The following is a 20,944-nucleotide window of genomic DNA, read 5'->3' on the forward strand; positions in this document are numbered from 1 at the left end:
TTAAAAATCCTTTCCTTCAGAAGTCATTCATGTCCTGTTTGTAGGATAGTCCCCGGTCAGGTTGGAATTAAAGTCACAACCATGGTTATAAAGCAGCAGTATATCTAAACAGAATGTCCTGTCTCCCAGTATGGATTAGAATATATCTGCTTTCCCTTAGGTCTCCCAATATCCTATTCCTGTACTCCTGGCATGCATCTCATCATGGATTGTTTTAGGCTGTGGCAGTTGGGTTACAGTTTTGTTGATTAGAGAACAATGCAAAGAAGGTAGTGAGCCTAATTCCTTTCTGCATACTGTTTCCTAGGACATGTGAACACACACACTTCTGTTTCTTATCCAAGGGATATGTTGGGATCAAAGACCCTGTTGAGTTGTTCTCTCTTTCCTGATAAGGAAACTGAAGCACGAATTAGTAGTCTAGGTGTGCAGAGCCTGTTTGGGGGTCATTGGGAGGCTTGAGGGGTTTGGGGAACATTGTCTTTTATACTTGGTAGTTATACTATTTTGAAATATATGAACTTATTTGTTCATACCTGTGGAGATAGATATCTATTTAGCCTTGTAAGCAAATGGGTTCTTAGCAAAAAGGAACTATTGAGGAGGAACGTAGCCCACTTGGGCCTTGTACCACCATCGATGTTTGTGAGAGAGACAGCATATCCAAGGCTTAGATCAAGTCCTCCTGATTCCTAATCCAAGGGTTTATTCTATTACTTGATAGCTTCTTACATTCTTAAAGAAGAAATAAATCTAAATTTCTTTGGGTATATATTCAAATACAAAGTGCAATAAGATAGGATCTCTTGTTTATATCAACTTTAAGGACTCTGGCACATCCCATCTTGTCCTAAGGATCCAGTTAGAAGGAAAAGAAAGTTACCCAAGTGTAGCATCGGAGGTGTGCTGAGGAGAAAGGAGGCCAAGCCTACATTCTTCTGGCTGACACTTAGCCCTGTAAGTGGATCTGAATGATAATGCCATAATGCTCTTTATAGAAGGGAAAACAGTATTGGTGAATAAAACGAGGTGATCTAAATGCCAGTTTTAGTTTCTAAATTTAAGTATAGCATATATAAGATAATTCTTTTTAATGACATGTCTTTGTTACTCGTTTTCTTCAGACAGAGTTCACAAAACTCTTAGTAACAGAAAAAGTTTTTGCACTGGTTGTACAACTCTTATTTTTCAGTTTTCAGTTGTGGATACCACGTGGCTTTCATGCTTTTCTGCCATAGGATGATGAATCCACTCTTGCTGTGGATATCGCTCTGTGTAAATAAAGTTCTGATTGGCCAGTGGCCAGGCAGGAAGTATAGGCAGGACAAGAGAGAAGAGAATTCTGTCTGGGAAGTAGAAGGCTGGGGGGAGACACCACCAGCCGCCGCCATGAGAAGCAACATGTAAAGACACTGGTAAGCCACATGCCATGTGGCAAAGTATAGATTAACAGAAATGGGTTAATTTAAGATAGAAGAAGTAGATAACAAGCAGCCTGCCATGGCCATACAGTTTATAAGCAATATAAGTTTCTGTGTGCTTTCTTGGTTGGGTCTGAGGGACTGTGCGACTGGCGGGTGAGAGAGATTTGTCCTGACTGTGGGCCAGGCAGGAAAACTCTAGCAACACTATTTTGCTTTAGTGTAACTATGAACCTAAACTTAAAACGTGTATCACTTATTTACCCATTTTCATTTACTTTTACATTCTTGTTGTTGTTTATTTGTTTTGCTTTCACTTCTGTTTTTTAAAGACAGGGTCTCTTTATGTGGCTCTGGATTTCCTGAAACTCACTATGTAGACCAAGCTGGCCTTGAATTCAAAGAAAGCTTGTGCCTTGCAAATGCTGTGATTAAAGGTGAGGTTTAATTAAATTTATATTATTTATTAATGTAATTGAAAGATAGATATAAAATAAATCAATGTATTTGATTGTCAAAATGTATTTTGAGTATTTAGAATGATCTGTGAAATCAATATAAGTGTGTCTGAATACACTGTCCATGTAAATGTCCCATATTAATCTGGGGAATGTACACATGCCTACTAATCCACAGCTCCACAGATGAATAGAACCATTGTATTTGATGGAAGTGATTTTGTAACTCCTATATTGATGAGAATTAAAAGAGTTTGTCATAATCTTTAGATTTCTTTTCTCCTTATTAGGAGAAGTGTCCTGGATATAAAAGAGAAACTGATCAGATCTACCTATTTCTTCTTACAATGAACATTTTTAAGATTTGATGAATAATAGAGGGAATCATAAATGTTACATTTTAGGAAATCAGAGTTCATTTTAAAATGACTATAAATTGGAAGAAAAATATAGACTCATTTATAGCTATTAAAATGGCATTAATAAGGTATATATTATTCAAGGAATATGGAAAGTTGGGGACTATTATGGAGAAAATTGTTATAAGTAGAGGTTTAATGAGTATATTCAGGATTTATGCTAAGTGGGCTGGAGGTGGAGAAGAGAGATAACTTTGAAATTGTGAACATATAAATTTGTTCAATTTTCATAGCTATTTTATTACATATGTATAATCTTACATTCTGTATGTCTTCAATATACAAAATAAAATGTGATTTTAAAAATATAATTTTCATTTTAATAAATGGTTCTTAGCTTTATTAGAGACCCCATAAGGAGGGTTTTCATTAAAACCCAATGTTATAATTTGTTTCTTTTTGAGTAGCAAATAAAATTAGAGAATAGAATGTTAGTAGTTATTCTTGACCAAGGTAATTGTAACATACTTTGAAATATTAAAAAATGAACAACATGCCTACACAAGGTAGTCTAAAATATCATTTGAAATGATAGAAAACATTTGAAAGGACATTTTACTTGTAGTCTTAAAAGATGATAATTTGATAGTAAGAGTTGTTTGAAACATTGTATTGTATTTATTTAATTTTAAATTTTTATTGCATTTATGTTTTTATTTATAGTGAGTGAACACATTGGAGAGCTAATGATGGTCTGAGGACAACTTATGGTACTTGCTTCTCTCTTACCACCACATGGGTCCTGGGGATCAAATTAAGGCCACCTGGCTTAGCAACTAGTTCCATTACTCACTGAGGCATGTTGCTGACCCTTGCTTTTATTTGTATGTTTCTAGAGAGCACATATTTTACTAATACTTTATTATGGGTAGTATTTTATTAAGTATGGAAAGAATAAAAATACTTGTTGAGCCTTATCTTCTGTGGTGGCTAATCTTGGCTGTCTACTTGACAACATCAGGAATCAACTAAAACTCAAAGAGGTGGAAATGCCTATGAAGGCTTTGAGGTGCAGAGACTCATCCTAAATCTGAGCTATACCTTTTGGTGGAAGCCCAAATAAAAGAACACAGAAGGATGGATCTTTACTTTTTGCCTGTTTGCCCTCACACTCATTGGTAAGTTCATCCATGCTTTTGCTGAGACATTACATTGCTGGTGTTGGAACCTACTCGTTTGGGATTCGACTCTAGATGAAAGGCCAGCAGCTCTTCAGGAATCCTGTGGAATTCCAGCCCCAGACTGAGACTGTTGAGACATTTAGTCTTGTGGACTGAACAGCTACCAGGTTCTTAGTCTTACCCTTGATTAACAGTCATTGTTGGATGACCTAGACCAAAGCCTGCAAGCTCCTATAATATAACACACACACACACACACACACACACACACACACACAAACAAAAAAAAAAAAAAACACCCCAAAAACAAACAAACAAAAAAAACACCACCATACCACATCAGATCCATTCTATCAGTTCTGACCTGTAATATGAATCTTAAAAGGTCTTATTAAATAAAAATCCCAGAGCCAGATATTGGGGTTAAAACCTGAGAAATCAGAGGAATAGGAAAAGGCACAGCTAACCTCACCTCACCAATTCTGCAGCTTCCAAAGAGAGCTACTTCCTATCTACCCACACCTATATGTCTTTCTGTTCTGCCATCCCATTTCCTCTGCCCAGCTACATCACTTCCTCTTCCAGCCCAGCTCTGTCACTTCCTGTCTATCTGTACAAACCTCCAGACCTTTAAGGTTAAATAGTATTGGAATTTAAGGTGTGTGCCACCACACTGGGCTCTGTTCCCTGTGTGGCCTTGAACTTACAAAGATCCAGACAGATTCCTGTCTCCTGAGTGATAGGATTAAAGGCATGTACTACCATTGCCTGACTTCTATGTTTAATATAGTGGCTGACTTTTCCCTCTGATCCTCAGATAAACTTTACTGGGGGACACAGATAAAATATCATCATACTGTCCCTTTAGAGTGAAACAGAATAGTAAGGATGGCATTTTAAAATTTCTGGAACTAGCTTTGTAATTTATAGATACCTACAGTTACTGAAAATTATCTTTGTAGCATGGAGAACACTGAAAGTTCATGATTACAAATATTTGAAAAGTTTACCTTGGGGAACAACAAATTTAGTAAATTTACATAGTAAAACCATGTAAAACTTTGGATAATTTATGGAAAAATAAAGAAAATGGGGGTGCTGGATGATTGCTTCTAGAGTCTGGATTAAACTAACAAATGAAGAGTGTGAGCTCATTGAAAAAATTAACTGGCTCTAGATATTCATAAACAGTTGAAAGGGTTCTAAATGTGCTCTGTGAAAGACTCTGCTCTCTAGCTTGTCATAGGACCCAATTTGAAGAAAATCAAATCCAAATCATCATATAAGACTAGCTGACATACAGTGAAAATCCAAGTCCCAGCCTCATAAGTGATGGCACTTTAAGTAAGGGCACTGCTTGGTAAAGGGTGAGATACTGTAACTTTTGATGTAGAGATGTGGGAGGACATTCACACAGCTAAGGGCTTTAAACAGATTCTGAAGGGTTTATCTCACCTGAGAAAGTACTCTCTCTACCCTTTGTAGAAGATGCAGTCTTACCCACTCCACCACCCTTCCCTGTGATATTGCCCTCTTCACCTTTGCCTGAGGGAATTAAATTCATCCTTCATTGTTTCCCAAACTGGCAGTGACATTCCAAGAAGAAGATGCCAGGCAAGACAGTAATGATGTCCCCCAGGTCCCAACAACAGTTGCCTCTAGACCTACAGCAGTCTTCAAGGCAAATCAGGCTCCAAGAGGGGAGATAGAAAGGGTAGTCCCTGAGGAGGCTTGCTATACAACTAAAGAGCATGGTGAGTTTGTTAATTCATTCAAGTAGAAGTCTGGGGAAGAGGTGTGGCAATGGACTTTAACAGTGTGGAGTAATGGTGGAGGAAACAAAAACTGAACCAGGCTGAGCTTATTTATAAGGGCCTGCAGAGTAAAGATTCTGTATTTAATATGGGAGCTCCCACAGTTATAAAGGGTGTCAAAAGTTCGTTAGATCGTTGAGCTGAAGCATTTGTCATATGGCCTACTGAAAAGGAGTTGGAGAGACCTGATGTACCTTTGCTTAGTGTTGATGAGTGGATTAAGGCTCAGGGAAACTTGTAATGCTAGTGTGGTCACTAAGAGCTAATCCTTCCAGTGGGAGGAGCCAGCCGACATGGCTTTCACTAATGCTATAAGATGCAAAATGGTGGAAAGGGCACCAGCACCTTTGAAGAGCTTTTTCCATTGTTCTTTTGCCAGACCTTAGGGTTGGAGATGCTGCTACTCAATTGAATGGATTTGATGTGACAGGTTTAGTTGGCTCCTGTGGCAGCACTAAATTACCAAAGGCAAGTTGGGCATAGTTATCACAATGGACATCACAGGAAAACAAAACAAAACAAAACAAAACAAAAAACAAAAAACAATGTCTATTATGGTTTAACTTATAATGGTCAGCATAGACAAAGCAATGTCTATGTGTCCTGACCCCCAATGGGAAGCATAGGCAAAGTAATTTTTATGATGCCGTGACTAATATGCACTTTTGGCACTGACTAATAATCATGGTGTTTCCAGAAATGAAATAGATAGGAAGAATATTATGATTTTGTTCAAGTTAAATAAACAGAAAATTTTGAGCAAATGAAAGGAAGGCTACATTAGATCATAGCAATAGGGAAATAAGTTTTTGTCCTGAAACAATTCCAGACTTGAATCAGGATCTCCTGGTAAAGGGAAGACAAGTTCTTCTTAAGGAAGGACCTTGCTAAAATCCTAAGAGTTTTACTGTTAGTTGTTTTTACATATTTCCCCAGAGAGACTTAAAGCCTTTTACAAGGGTAACTGTATATAGAAGAAAAGAGACAAAACAAAACAGATTTTTTTGAGATTTGTTGGGTACTGGTTCTAAACTGATGATGAATATGGTAGATCCTCAAAATCATTTTGGCTCTCTTGTTAAAATTAAGGCTTATGAATTTCAGGTGATTAATGGAGTTTTTGCTGAAGTTTGACTCACAGTAGGTCCTTGGACTTATTCTGTGGTTATTTCTCCAGTTCCAGAGTGTATAATTGGGATTGATAGAAACTGGTAGAATTGCATACCACCTTCCCATTACCATTGCAATGTGTTTCTTTCCCCCACTGATATCTTTTGTTAACCAAGGGGAACCAACTTGTCTACTTACCAGCCACAGCGACATTTTTTTTTTTTGGATTCAAAAAAGGAGAGCTGTATTAGATGTGTAAGTTGTTAATATGGATTTAGGTCTATTTGTTCTCCCTCAGATATTTTTATTGTAATATTTATTACTTTTTGTATTTAAAATCATTTAAAACTATTAAGCAAAATCCAATAATGTTGAAGAAAATACAGCATCTATATTCAAAAAAATATATAAAACCAAGTGACAGCCAATCAAACCACATTCATATCTAAAATAACGATTTCCAATATTTATGCTTCTTTTGTAGTGAGGAATAATCAACCTCTGATTACCTACTGGTTCTGTTTTAAGAAGATAAAGGTTTAGTTATCAGTGCTAACCCCACAAATCTCTATCTCTTTTCCAAATATGAGTTTTAGAGTGTTTTCCATCTTCTATTTACTAATTATACTTAGATCACAGACATACACTTGTACATCCTACACCAGGAAATCTTGCTGTCACACTCTACCTCCTTTTTCATATAGTTGACAATGTTGATATTCTGTCTTTTACATTATTTTTCAGAAAATAATCTGTGATAGCTGTACCTTTACATTGTCAAACTGAATGTCAATGTCAACCCCAAATCTTGTGAAATTAGTTCCTTTCTCTTTTTTTTAATAAAAATTCTAAAATCTGAAAACTATTATTTGATCTTTAGATTATGGAAGTCCTGCTCTACAAACCTGTGTTATGTCATAATTAAATAATTCCTTCTCCCCCTTATTTGTGATACCTTGTGAAATCTTAAAAAGTATTTTCAACATCAAGTTCAGATAGATTATCACTTTCTGTATTTCATCAATTGATTGAAACTATGCTGTACTTTTAGCAAGGTTGATATTACATCATGTAGAAATTTGTTGAGTGGGAAATGCATATACCTTCCCCTGAGGATATTTTTGCTTGTAGATCATTGACTTCCTGTTCTAATTTGGACCAATATCTTTTTAGGTCAGCTGTGTAGGCATCTTTTGGAGATTTTATTTTTTATATCAAAGTTTCTTTTATATTTCATTTCTTTTCTATGAGAAGATATGAATAAATAATACATACTTCTATGTTGAAATCTTTGTTGTGACCTTATTGATATTTGATTATTAATACATTGATAATAAACTTATAGTATAATACTTTCATAAATTTTGTGCCATTAATTTCTATTGGTTTAAAATTTGATGTATATTTTTTCCATTGACTTGTATGAAACTTATTTTTGTGACAATGTAAATGTTGAAATCATTTGTTTTTGACTTCTGAAAGATTAGCTTTAAAACTTATTTTTTTTTTCATTTCTTAGACATCTTTAATTCAAAGAACTATATCTTAAATGTTGAAAAATGCTTTGTTTTTAAACTGTATTTCATCATTTTTGTACCTTCTAAAGCAACCATCACTTGTTCACTGGGGATGGGTTAATCCTTTGTGTTATTTCTTTTGCTTGCCTTAATTTGTAGAAGCCTTTTCTCATCTGTGAAAGATTTTGCTTGCATTTTACTAAAGATACCCCTAACACTATGGTATGGAGTAAGTTTTTGTTTAGGTTCTTGCTGTGGATATCGCTCTGTGTAAATAAAGTTCTGATTGGCCAGTGGCCAGGCAGGAAGTATAGGTGGGACAAGAGAGAAGAGAATTCTGGGAGGTGGAAGGCTGGGTGGAAAGAGACACCGCCAGCCGCCGCCGCCGCTGCTGCCATGAGAAGCAACATGTAAAGGCACTGGTAAGCCACAAGCCATGTGGCAAAGTATAAACTAACAGAAATGGGATAATTTAAGATAGAAGAAGTAGATAACAAGAAGCCTGCCATGGCCATACAGTTTGTAAGTCATATAAGTCTCTGTGTGCTTACTTGTTTGGGTCTGAGAGACTGTGTGACTGGTGGGTGAGAGAGATTTGTCCTGACTCTGGGCCAGATAGGAAAACTCTAACAACAGGTTCTTGGTTTGATTTTCTAGTCATGGTCCTCCATCAGTGTTACTTTGCTCTTAGATCAATCAGTTTCCTGTTGCTTTCTGTCTGTCATGTGCTTGGTAAGTAGAAATTTCTATTGGTATTATATAAAGGTGTCATTGCATGTATGAGTCTTAGCCACATTCTGGCTTTCATCTTCTTTTGTGGAAGTTTACTGATGTCTTGCTTTACACATAGGCTTACTAGCTCTCTGAGGGGATGGGGTCAGCTTTAGATCTTAGGCAGACGACTGAATAAGAACTGTGGCCTCCTCAACAAAACCCTCTTGCTTTTTGTTCGTGAGAGAGGATCCTGTGTTCTAGTAATTGTTTTTATTGAAGTAAAAGAGTTTGGTAATGTAGAAAAGACTCAGAAATATCATTTGTCACTCTTATTAACTCTTCAGTTAAACTATTTCTTGAGTGGTGGCATAGGATACCAATTTGCCTCATTTTCGGAGTCAAGAGCCTCCCCTAACCTGAGGAGTAAAACAGGTGACACAGCTCAGTCCCAGTTCATCTCAATCTGGCCTCTGACCTTGTTAGAAAGTTTCAGCAGCATGTAAAATTCAATAATTCTCTGTCTGAAGATCCACTCCTCATGTATTAAATATATATAGTTTATGATATCTAGAGATCATGAGACATTTATAAGATAATTTATTATGAAGTACAAAATAATGTATCTTTTAAAAAAGACAAGAGATTCCCCAAAAAATTAATGATAATGTTTATTTTAACCTTATCATAGGAACAAGGAAGCAATATAAATGGTCAGAATTAGAAGGCTATACAAAATGAAAGTGTTGATGTAATTTAGTGCTCCAGATACTTACCTGGGTGGATCTCACAAATATATTGAGTGAAAATATAATCAGAATATGTACTTACATATATACAGGTTTGTGTGTGTGAATATATGTATAGTTCAAGGCTGTTATAAAGTGTATAGAATTCACAAAACCATTATGAGTCTAGTGGTTACACAAATACAGTGTGAATGCAAACAAGTTTGCAGTTGCAATTATAAAACATGAAAAATGTCAAATGTAGAATAGGGTCAATGAACTATACAAAGATTCAGTTACACTGGCAGATTCTGGATTTTTAGCCTGTGTATGTATGATATATATGATTTATGATGTGCATGAATTATGACATGTATAAATACAGGTATGTATTTTATCATGTCTGTGACCACCTTGAATGTTGATCCTCACCTTCTACATTCCTTTAGAATGGTTCTCTCTTTGTTCACTGCTATGAAAGTGAGGCTCCTTGGTCTACAAGCTTCTGGCGATTTTCTTGCATTCACTTCCCATCTTGCGATAAGAGCATAGAGACTGTGGAGGAATGGTACTGCATCTGAATTTACATAGGCTAAGGGTATTTGAACTCAGGTCTTAATTCTTCCTTGGCAATAACTTTATCCACTGAACCATCTCTCTAGCCCATGTCCTGTTTTACACACTAGGTTTTTAGTATCTAGGTATAATACGATCAGTTAAAAAAAATAAGATAATTAGTTTGATCGTAGTGATATTAGAAGTCCCAAATGTGTGCAATATCAAGGCAGCCAGCCCTTTATTCAGGCTGTAATTTTTACACTTTCAGCTACAGCAGAAAGTATTACCCTCTGCATGTAGATAATGCTATTATTTTCATTTCCTAGTTGGAAACTAGAGATGTGTATTTGAAGTTGGGTAATAGTGCAATGTCTGAAACTGGTAGTTGTATTCTTGGAGATGACCTGCTTTAAACAGGGCAGCTTCTTTTGTAAAGGGAAAGATTAGACAGAATCTTAAACTTCTCCTGGGAAGGATCTGAAGAATGAGTAGTATTTTTCAATTCTGAGATTCCTTGCTAAATTGTTGTTGATTAGATAGATGATATAGAAATGAACAAATTAAACTCTTTCTTTGTATTGTTTTAAATTTGTTCTTTGCTTGTTCCATAATTTTTGCAAATTTCATAAATGGCTGTACTTGTGGATATGTTAAGATGTATAGTCTAGTATCTTATAGGATCCAAAGGCTTCCTCTCACATTATTTTCCAACAGTATAAATTTACAACAGTTTTAGCTTCTTTGAACTTCTATCACTGTGGTTATGTACATAAGTAAGATAGTTACAATTTTTAGAGAATTATATAAGAATTCTCGACTATTGTTTCATTTCAGATTATTCCATTTCATTTTTTTCTACATCAGGCTCACTTTATTTCCAATGATTTATGATATCTTGGATAACAGAAGCATTAATTAACACTGCATCTCTACCAATTTTCAGATGTTTATGTGAATGGTATATTGATGTTTGCAGGTTCCAACTCCATCTCTGACCTGGAATTCTAGAAATATGTGTCTTTCAAATTCTCTCTAGATAATTCTGATCACAACCTCATTTTAAAAAGAAAATAATAAAATAATTTGCATCAGCACTCACATTTAGACTTCTGGTTATGGCTTTATATTTCATTTTTACTTGCACATTGATTTTATGTTGATTATCTAATTTATTTGCATCACTCGATTACAAGGGATATCATCCCTTACATTGATTTTTTCCACTGTGCCATATAAGTAGAAGATTAATTTAGTTTTGTGAGCAATCATAAAATCCAACTCATCAGGACTCAATATATATCTATAGTTACAAGCAATGTGTTCTTTCACAACCCATAACCAGTGATCAGCATTTGCTATTTTTATTCCCCTAGTAAAATACTTTTATTATTTAAGAAACTGAAATGGGATCTAGATCAGTGCAGCTGAACCAGATGGAGCAAGATATTTAGACCTAAGAACATTTAAAAAAAATATTACCACATGATTCAGATCCAAGGTGTGTCCTAATTTTCTATCCTGCTGGGGGCATCGGCCAAGAGACTGCATGGGTTGGTGGGGTGTTCTTCCTTACATGGACCTCTTAACTTATCAGATAATTGCCAAACCCTCCTCTTTGCTAAATGCTTTCCTTTTTTTCTCCTTTTTTATTTATTATATTTGTGTTTTAATTTTACACATCAGCCATAGGTTCCCCTGTCCTCCACCTTCCCACCCCCCTCCCACCTTCCTCCCAGCCCGTCCCCTCCATTCCTATCTCCTCCAGGGCCAAGACTCCCCTGGGGATTCAGCTCAACCTGGTGGATTCAGTACAGGCAGGTCCAGTCCCCTCCTTCCAGGCTGAGCAAAGTGTCCCTGTGTAAGCCCAAGGTTCCAAACAGCGAGCTCATGCAATAAGGATAGGTCCGGGTCCCACTGCCTGGTTGCCTCCCAAACAGATCAAGCTATTCAATTGTCTCACTTATCTAGAGGGCCTGATCCAGCTGGGGGCTCCACAGTTTTGATTCATAATTCATGTGCTTGCTTTCGATTGGCTATTTGTCCCTGTGCTTTTTGCAATCTTGGATTCAACCATTCACGCTCTTGCAGTCCCTCCTCTTTCTCGACAGTTGGACACCTGGAGCTCCACCTGGGGCCTGGCTGAGGATCTCTGCATCCACTTCCATCAGTTATTGGATGAGAGTTCCAAGACGACTGTTAGGGTGTTTAGTCATCTGATCACCAGACTAGGTCAGATCAGACTTTCTCTCGACCATTGCCAGCAGTCTGCAGAGTATGTATCATTGTGGATTTCTGGGGACCTCTCGAGCACTCTGCCTATTCCTGTTCTCATGTGGTCATCATTTATCATGGTCTGTTATTCCTTGTTCTCCCTTTCTGTTCTTGATCGAGCTAGGATCATCTAGGAAATGCAAATCAAAATGACTCTGAGATACCACCTTACACCTGTCAGAATGGCTAAGATCAAAAACTCAGAAGACAGCTTATGCTGGAGAGGATGTGGAGCAAGGGGAACTCTCCTCTACTGCTGGTGGGAATGCAAGCTTATACAGCCACTTTTTAAATGAATATGGTGCTTCCTTAGAAAACTGGGAATCCATCTCTCCCAAGACCCAGCTGTAGCACTCTTGGGCATATACCCAGGGAATGCTCAATCATACCACAAGGGCATTTACTCAGCTATGTTCATATCAGCATTGTTTGTAATAGCCAGAAGCTGGAAACAACCTAGATGCCCTTCAACTGAAGAGTGGATAAAGAAAATATGGTACATATACACAATGGAGTACTACTCAGCAGAGAAAAACAATAACATCATGAGATTTGCAGGCAAATGGATGGATCTAGAAAAAAAAATTATCCTGAGTGAGGTAACCCAGACTCAGAAGGAGGAACATGGTATATACTCACTCATAGTAGGATACTAGATGCAAAACAAAGATGACTAGACTGTTACACAACTCCAGGAAGGCTACCTTGAAAACAGGATCCTAGGAAAGACACAGGGATCACCCAATGACAGAGAAATAGATGAGATCTACATGAACAACCTGTATGACAGTGGGAGTAATGAAGGGCAAGGTTCAAGGGAAAGAAAGCTAAATAGTTTCTATAGATTAATTTTTCCATGTATTTCTCAGATTTCTCTTTTAAGATTCTTTCCTCTCTCTACTGCAGTCCTAAAGAATTCATGCTTTTATTACCTACTCTATAAAACAATAAGGCTTGATTTTTACTTTAATTTGTTTTCTACAGCTTCAAGGATTGTTCACTCATAAACATCTTAGATAACTGGGCAAGTTTGTGTTCACTGTGGTCTCTCCATAGGATCTTATAAACAGTGATGCATCCTTTTTATACATTTTAAAATATTTGTAAAAAGAGTCTACTGAATCTCTTTGGCTTTAAGTTTTCTCTTCTGTGGATCTTCTCAAATCCCATGTTTCATTATTAATGCACTCAAGTGAATTGTGTCTTTTGTATTAATGATTGTACTTTTTGACCTTATTTTCTATATATCAGTGCTGATCACTATCAGTGCAAAGACTTTTATTCTTTTAGTCAATTTAATGAGCTGACTGTAATTGTTCCTTTAACCATTCTCAGTAGGGTACTGGGAGGAAAAAACTCACTGCCCTTATGGAGCTTACACTCGGCATAGAGATGCCAAAGGGAGATACATTGGCAAGCAAGTAGTTTAAGAAGTATAGATGCTCACTGAGCAGAAATAGTAATGCTAATATGGGGATGCTAACTCTAAGGTGGCAGGGAAGGCTTCGGAGAAAAATGATATTTGAATAAAACCTGAAAGAAGTGAATTGATACTTGGATAAAGAATATTCCAGGCAGAGGGAAAAGAATGTGCAACGCCCTGATGTGGGTACAACCTGGATTTGCTTTAATATTGTTGAAAGGGTGGTTTAGGAGGGGCACAGAAGCAGAAAAAATGAAAAAGGTGAGGTTTTGAGTTCATAGGAGACCATTTTGCAAGCTTTCTAGTTAACTGAAAATTTTGCGTCTTAGAATGAGAAGAGAGATCATAGGAGAATTGTGAACAAAATACAGCGTAGCGTATTTTTAATAATGTTGATCTAGCAGTCCTATATAAGACAAGACTTTAGGGAGGCAAGGTCAGTAGCTGGTGAGCAGTGTGCAATCTTTTACTTTTTGTGAGAGGTGACTGTCTTGGGCAAGCAGAAACAGTGAAACAGGAAAGATAATTAGCATCTGGGTATATTTTGAGCATAGAACCAAGTGAAGTATATGAATAAGAGAGAGAAGCTTCAAAAGGATTTGCCTTTTGGCCAGGCAGCTGGAGATAAATTGTAATCATTGAAATAGAGGAGGCTTCAGGATCTCCTGGTGTTAAAAGATTTCAAGTGTTACTTTGTTCAAACTATAGCATAATTCCAATTTGGTGGACAGTTTAAAACCCAGAAACCTGTATTACAGATGTTTGCATAGCTCAGACAGAAATAAGGAAGGAATGATTTATTATGGTTGCTGGCTTTGGAGAGTTCTCACAGTCCAGGGTTGCTTGGTCCTGTGTGAGTATCAGCTTATCACAAGAGTGGAAACATGAATAGTAGGAAGCTGTTCATCTCTGCTTGGAAAGGGAACAGAGATTGAGGGAACACAGGGAGGTGGCCAGGTCAAGACACAGCCTCCAAGATCACAGTCAGTGATCTATTTCCTCCATCTAGAAACCAGCTCCAAAATTTTCAACAAACTCCCAAAATAATGCTTCAGCTGAGGACACAGCTCAACACAGGATCCTTAGCAGAGAATTTCACATGAGCATCATAACAATTTCGTGTCTATAGACATTTGTTGGGCTGCAGTTCCTGTGAAAACATGGAGTCACACAGACTCACTGAGATATCTAAGTAGTACAGAGTTTTTTGGATATCATCTGGTGATGCCTGAGGAAACTTCTTTTTATGTCTTTCTACATTCTCCAGCCATGTCACCTGGTGAGGAGCCTTTCTTCTGTCAAGGCACAGCTGGCCCCAGTGAGTCTGAGTTGTTACACCTTTTCAGAAGGAGCTCTGAGTCAGCTGTGGTGGTGCTTCACTTTGCTAGACTGGGAAAAATTCTGTTTTCCACTGCTAGAGGTTTGGCATCCCTTAAAGAGGTTCTAATGAAGTTCCTGTTGCTGACACCTGTCACAGAAGCCAGCATTCTCAAGACTGGGTTGACTGACATTAGTTTATGGCCCATGAAAATAATCCGTAAGCTGTTATATCAGGTAGCATTTTTGTCATTTGTGGATTAAAACAATAACAAACTGCGAACATCAACATTTCGTTTTCAAGAGAAAACATTTTTTTTTTCTATCTTTTTCTTTAATATGTGAATACCAATCTTTGTGTGTGTGTGTGTGTGTGTGTGTGTGTGTGTGTGTGTGTGTTTTCTTCAAAAACATTAATTGACTGTGGGTATAAAAAAAAAAAGGGGAGGTCTATATGCTAGGTATTTCAGAGGCTTGCAGAAAAAACAAATACTAAGAATCTTGCTCAATATGGAAGGGGTCTAACTGGACAGTAGTGCTGCCAGTGGCACTTGCTGGGACGTAGGGCAGAGCCAGGTATTGGGTCACTGCTGGAACAAATGAAATTACAGCTTGCTTCTTCCAGAGTACAAATATCAGAAAAAGATCACCTTGCCCAGTGCATCAGACATGTCAGTCTAGTATGGGGCACATGACTGACACTGGCATCCTAAAATAAATTAAGTGATAATATTAGAGAAAGGAAGAATAAGAAGTAAAAAGTCGAAATCCCAAACTTCTATTACAAACAATACTTCAAGTAAGACGGCAAGAACATTATCAAGAACCATTTGTAAAAGCAATCTAGTAAATCAGAAATCCACTTCATGTCAATATGGATTACACAGGAAAAAGAATTAAGTATAAGCACTAACTTTTAAAAGCAACGTTACAAATTCAATATGAAATTTAAAAGAATCAAAGAGTAATAGAACTTGTAGGTTTTATTTTTGTAAAACTAATGAGAGTCTGCTCTGCCAAAATGTGATGAGAATAATCAGAAGGTTTATTATACTGCTGGGAAGTTCACATTACATTTAACAAAGAGTTAATGTGTATTCTAATAGCCTTTAGAAATAAGTATGAAAAGATGGATATCTCCATGGAAATATGAATGAAGAGCTTTAACTGACATCTTACAAAAGAAGAGATGTAAATGGCCAAAGAATGTATGAAAAAGCATTGATCCTCCCTAGCATTTGAAGAAATAAAATGAAAATCACAATGAGGTGCCACTTTAGCTGCTGAATTTTCAGTGACATTAACAACCATTATGTACCTTATTTAGGAGAGTTCAATGAAAGGAGAGCTTCTTGGTGAGTGGTTAGGGGGTTTCTGGGCTGTACCTGTTTCACACTGCAGTTTTAATTGTAAAGATTTTGTAACTTTTGTAATTGTCATCGTAACTATTTTTTGTGGTTACTGAAAATGAAAGAATCCAACTTTGCTATAGTTAAAGCAAAGCATGTTGGAAGTAAAGTCTGGTGTCTTGGACTTAAAAATGGTGCTGAATAATCAGACAGTTGTAGAAATCCATGAAGCCTTCAAGGTCGCCGCAGCTGAAGAAAACCGTGTAGCTATGAATACTTGTTCAGCAGGAGTCTGGGCTAGAAATGGGCTTTTCTAGAACATGTCACTGTCTCCCCAGCTGGGACAAAGTATTTAACAGGATCACCAGGAAACCATTTACAATCCTTTCTCCCTTCCTTTACTCCTTCCAAACCCTCCAATGTGCTCCCCTCCCCGTGTTCTATCTTTCAAATTCAATGCTGCTTTTTATTTAATTGTTGTTACTTGCACATGTATGTGTCCACATATATATTCCAAAATATATAATACAACCATGCTCAGTTCATAAAATGCTGCTTCTATGTTTTTGTTTTCAGGGATGACAATTTGGTATTATGGAAATTAAAAGGTGATTGAAAATAGGGGCTAGGCAGTGGTGGCACATACCTTTAATCCCAGCACTCGTGAGGCAGAGCCAGGAGGGTCTCTGTGAGTTTGAGGCCAGCCTGGTCTACAGAATAAGATCCAAGACAGGCACCAAAACTACACAGAGAAATCTTGACTCAAAAAACCCAAAGAAAAAGGAAATAGGGAATAAAAAGAGATCTAGTAGAATGATTGCTGTCAACAAATAGTGTTAAAGCTTATGTCTGGGAATTATCAAGTGGTGGGTGTTTGCTGTGTGTAGGAATTAGGCACTGCCAATAGAGACATCCCACTTTACATTGTGTGTAAGTTTTCCTCTTTTTAAACTTCCATCTTGATTTCTTACTGGTTCTCTTCATTACATATCTCCGTGATGTGATTTTGCTGTGGTTTTACAATTGATTTATAGATAATATCTTATATGTGCCTTGTATTCTACAGACCTGTGTATGTTTCAAATACTTTTCCGTGTAATTTTATTTTTGCTTTCCATGGAGTCAGACAATTACGAAAACAGAGGGAAAACTGAAGTTCTTACTTAAGCTACAATCTTTGGTCAATGCATCTTGACAATCATCCATGGTACTTACTCTGACATATGTATGTAGTAAGTCTATGTTTTAAAATATTGCATATTTAAAATATTAACAAAAACTTTCTTATGAAAAATTTAAATGAAATGTATGAGATTAACATTAACAAACAGAAATGATGCTACAGTTTCTATAGGAAATGATATAGGAGTATAATTCAGATCATGAAAAATTCCCAAAGGTAATTTTTCAAAGGTATATTTTGGCTGCTGACTGAATTAGCTTTCAGTGTGAGTAGCATTTATGATGACAATTGTGGAATTCATGAAGTCTTGCTTACTTAGAGGCAGCTGCTGACTCTTCTAAAATTACCCCAAAAAAGGCATGGAAGTCCAAATTGGAACAGGAAGATGAAGCTCTTCTTTAAGCAGTGAGATTGTGAACTTGAAAGTAATGAATTGAATAGATGATGTGCTAGCAATGGATGATTGAAAATATGAAAGTCCAATATGAGACCAGCTGTTCTGATGAACATGTGTGTGATGGCATTCTCTTAGTGGGAGAAAAAGACATAACTGGAAAGTAGGATCAAGGTCATCACACATGAATGAATTTCTGATATTTAAGGACTTCATTGCCTTTCTAGTAAGATGTTCTGTTTTAAGAATAACACAAAACAACAAACAGGTGGTAGGAAAAGTTACCTGGACATATTAAAATATCTTAAAGGGAAGAAATTTGTATAATCATATGATAGGCTTCAGGCCACTTATCAATTATGCATTTAACCTACTGGAGGAGAAGGATTGCAGGTGACACATGTTTATGTCCCTAAAGCACAGAGAACAGTGATTTGCATATAGTAGATATTCAGCAAATATTTGTTGAAAAACATCTTCATGGAATGCAAAGGAGGTATGAGATATGGGGCCCTGAATTTGTATTACTTGCAGGTTTTCAGGAATAGATAAAAACTAAAAGTAATGAACTGAACAGCATTTACATAAAAGAAATGAAATTTTAAATTAAAAATAAAGTACATTTTCTGATTTTATAGAATCAATAGCTGACTAGAATTCAACATAAAGATAAATATGGTCTTGACCTTGCATATAAGCACTGACTTTTGGCTTCTAGGGTTGGAGAAATTTTTTAAAAAAGATAGAGTCGGAAAACACAATAGGATAAACGAAATGTTTAAAAATTATCAGCTTAGAAGTAAATTACAGGAACAATTGTTAATGTTCATGATGTTGGACTGAACACAACCAGCCGAAATGGGTGATGATAATATAGAGTACTATATTCTGAGCTTCCCTTATCAATTCCATACAAGGCATATATTTCAATATATCGTACTTTATCCTCGCATAATGGAACTAGTAACTGTCACTCTGCAAGATCTATTAAAAGGAAATACGCCTTTTGGTTCAGTTAATTCAATTCCACAAGTATTTATTAAGTACTTATCTGAGCAAAGCACTATAGAATCATCCATGTACAAGCAATTAAAATTTAACTGGCTCAGAGAATATTTGCTAGATCATCTCTTTTTAAAAAGAGTTAACTGTTAATGTATCCTCCATCTATCTTCTTATAGAAGTGCCTTAATTTAGAGACTTGAGATCAGAATGAAGATGATGTCACCCAAGCAGGGTATCTAAATTTTCCCATTCAAGCTGGGCTTAAAGAAATGGCTCTCTTTTTTTTTTTTTTTTTTTTTTTTATTTTTAGAGTCATTACCACTTAACTATACTTTAGCACTAATTAAGTTCCTTGCTCCTCAGGGACACCATTTAGTTGACTGGACTAGATAGGAGTATTAGTTTGTCTATTAGGAAACTGAGGGAGAGAGAGTTTAAATAATTCTTCAAGTGTTCATTGGTTGATTGTTTGGAAATTATACCGTGAAACTAATAGATCATAAAGTAAAATCATGTACAGTTGTACAACACTGTAGCAGAATTGGTAACATAGTCTTCTTGTTCATTTGTCTTATTATTCACTAATTTTCCCTCTATTTTCCATTAGAGTATTGAATAATTTTGAAGAAAATCTTATTAAGATGGACATATATGTATATATCCAAAAAGTATCAGGAATCTCACTATAGAGACATAGCAAAGTGAGTCAAATAAAGGGGAAAATAATATAAACTTTAAAGGCTTTGATCTGCAAAGCTTAGTGGTTCAGATTCTGCTATTATTTTCTCTCCCTTCTGGGGTAACTGAAAGTGTCTGTAGAGATTTTTGACAGTAAGTGGAAAGGTAGGTATCTTGGGCAAAAGAGGCATGGGAACTGCTAAACAGGCTAGTGGCTTCATGCCATTCCCCTTTGGCCCAGAGGCCCACAGCAGAGGAGAATCTGCCCCTCTTATCAGCGGCCTGTGGTTGAAAGAAAAACTACTTCAGTCAATCAAGAGAATTGAAGCAAAGTGAGTTGACATTTCATAAAACTCTGTGAGTTTTATAAAACTCCAGTGGATACATAACCTACACATGTGCTTCAGTGTACCCCAGTTAAGAAGTTTTCTGAAAATTTGGAAGTCTTGTAATTTATTCTTTCTTTTCATATTTTCTTTCATTAGCATTTTAAGGAATAAAGAAAATCATTTGCTTATGTGATACTTCCCCTCTTATAACTGTTATTATTTTTAAGCAATAAATATTACATAGACTGGAGTTCATAACTCTTAGTTTATAATTCACTTTTGTTGAGCTAAAAGATTAATTTAATAATTTCTGATTAAATAAGGGTAATCTGAGATGCATGGGCCAAAGAAAGGAGCATAACACAGACATATCTTTGTCAACTCATTATTCCTTGTTTAGATTTCTTGTTGAAATATCTGAGAGGCTAATTGGTTTGTTCAGGCACCTCTGATCATAGTACATGATTATAACATGCCCACTAGTTTTGGGTAATTTGGGATTTGTAAATCAAGTGATGCTGTTTCTTAGTAATTTAATATTGATAAGTATAAATTTTGAGAGCAAATAAAACATGAGAATAAAAATGAAAGCAAGACCACTTTCCCAGAGACCTTTGTATAACATTTAAGGAATATAAATGTATGTACTAGAGGGGAGAAGATACTAGTTGGATTGAATCTGATTGATCAACTTTTTTTAGACAAGTGAATTTGATGACTATGTAGAGGGTAATTAAAATGAAAGAAATTGATAATTCAACTGAAAACTGAAAATTTCTTGTTAAAGGTTTTTAAATGCCAAGGCTCTGAGTACAATATAGATTCTAGAATTAAAAAGAGTGTGAAGTTTAAAAACCAGAAATTTGACAGAATGTTGCTAAGCTACATTGAGGATTTTGGTAATGAATGAGATAAGGGAACAGGTGACGGTGATTTGGGTTTGGAAACTTCCTAGTGTAATAGTGCCTTGGTGAAGGGGCCAGAAGAAATCAGATGCATGTTTATGAGTGACATTGTTTTGGAGGTGTCAAGCCTCAGCAGGAATGTATCTAACATGATTTTGACTAAAAGTCTCTAGTTTAAGGATATTGTTGGGGATTTTATTCTAGTGACAATGTGCACAGCAATCAGGTATTGG

This window comes from Onychomys torridus, chromosome 9 (assembly GCF_903995425.1).
Source record: "Onychomys torridus chromosome 9, mOncTor1.1, whole genome shotgun sequence".
NCBI lineage: Eukaryota > Metazoa > Chordata > Mammalia > Rodentia > Cricetidae > Onychomys > Onychomys torridus.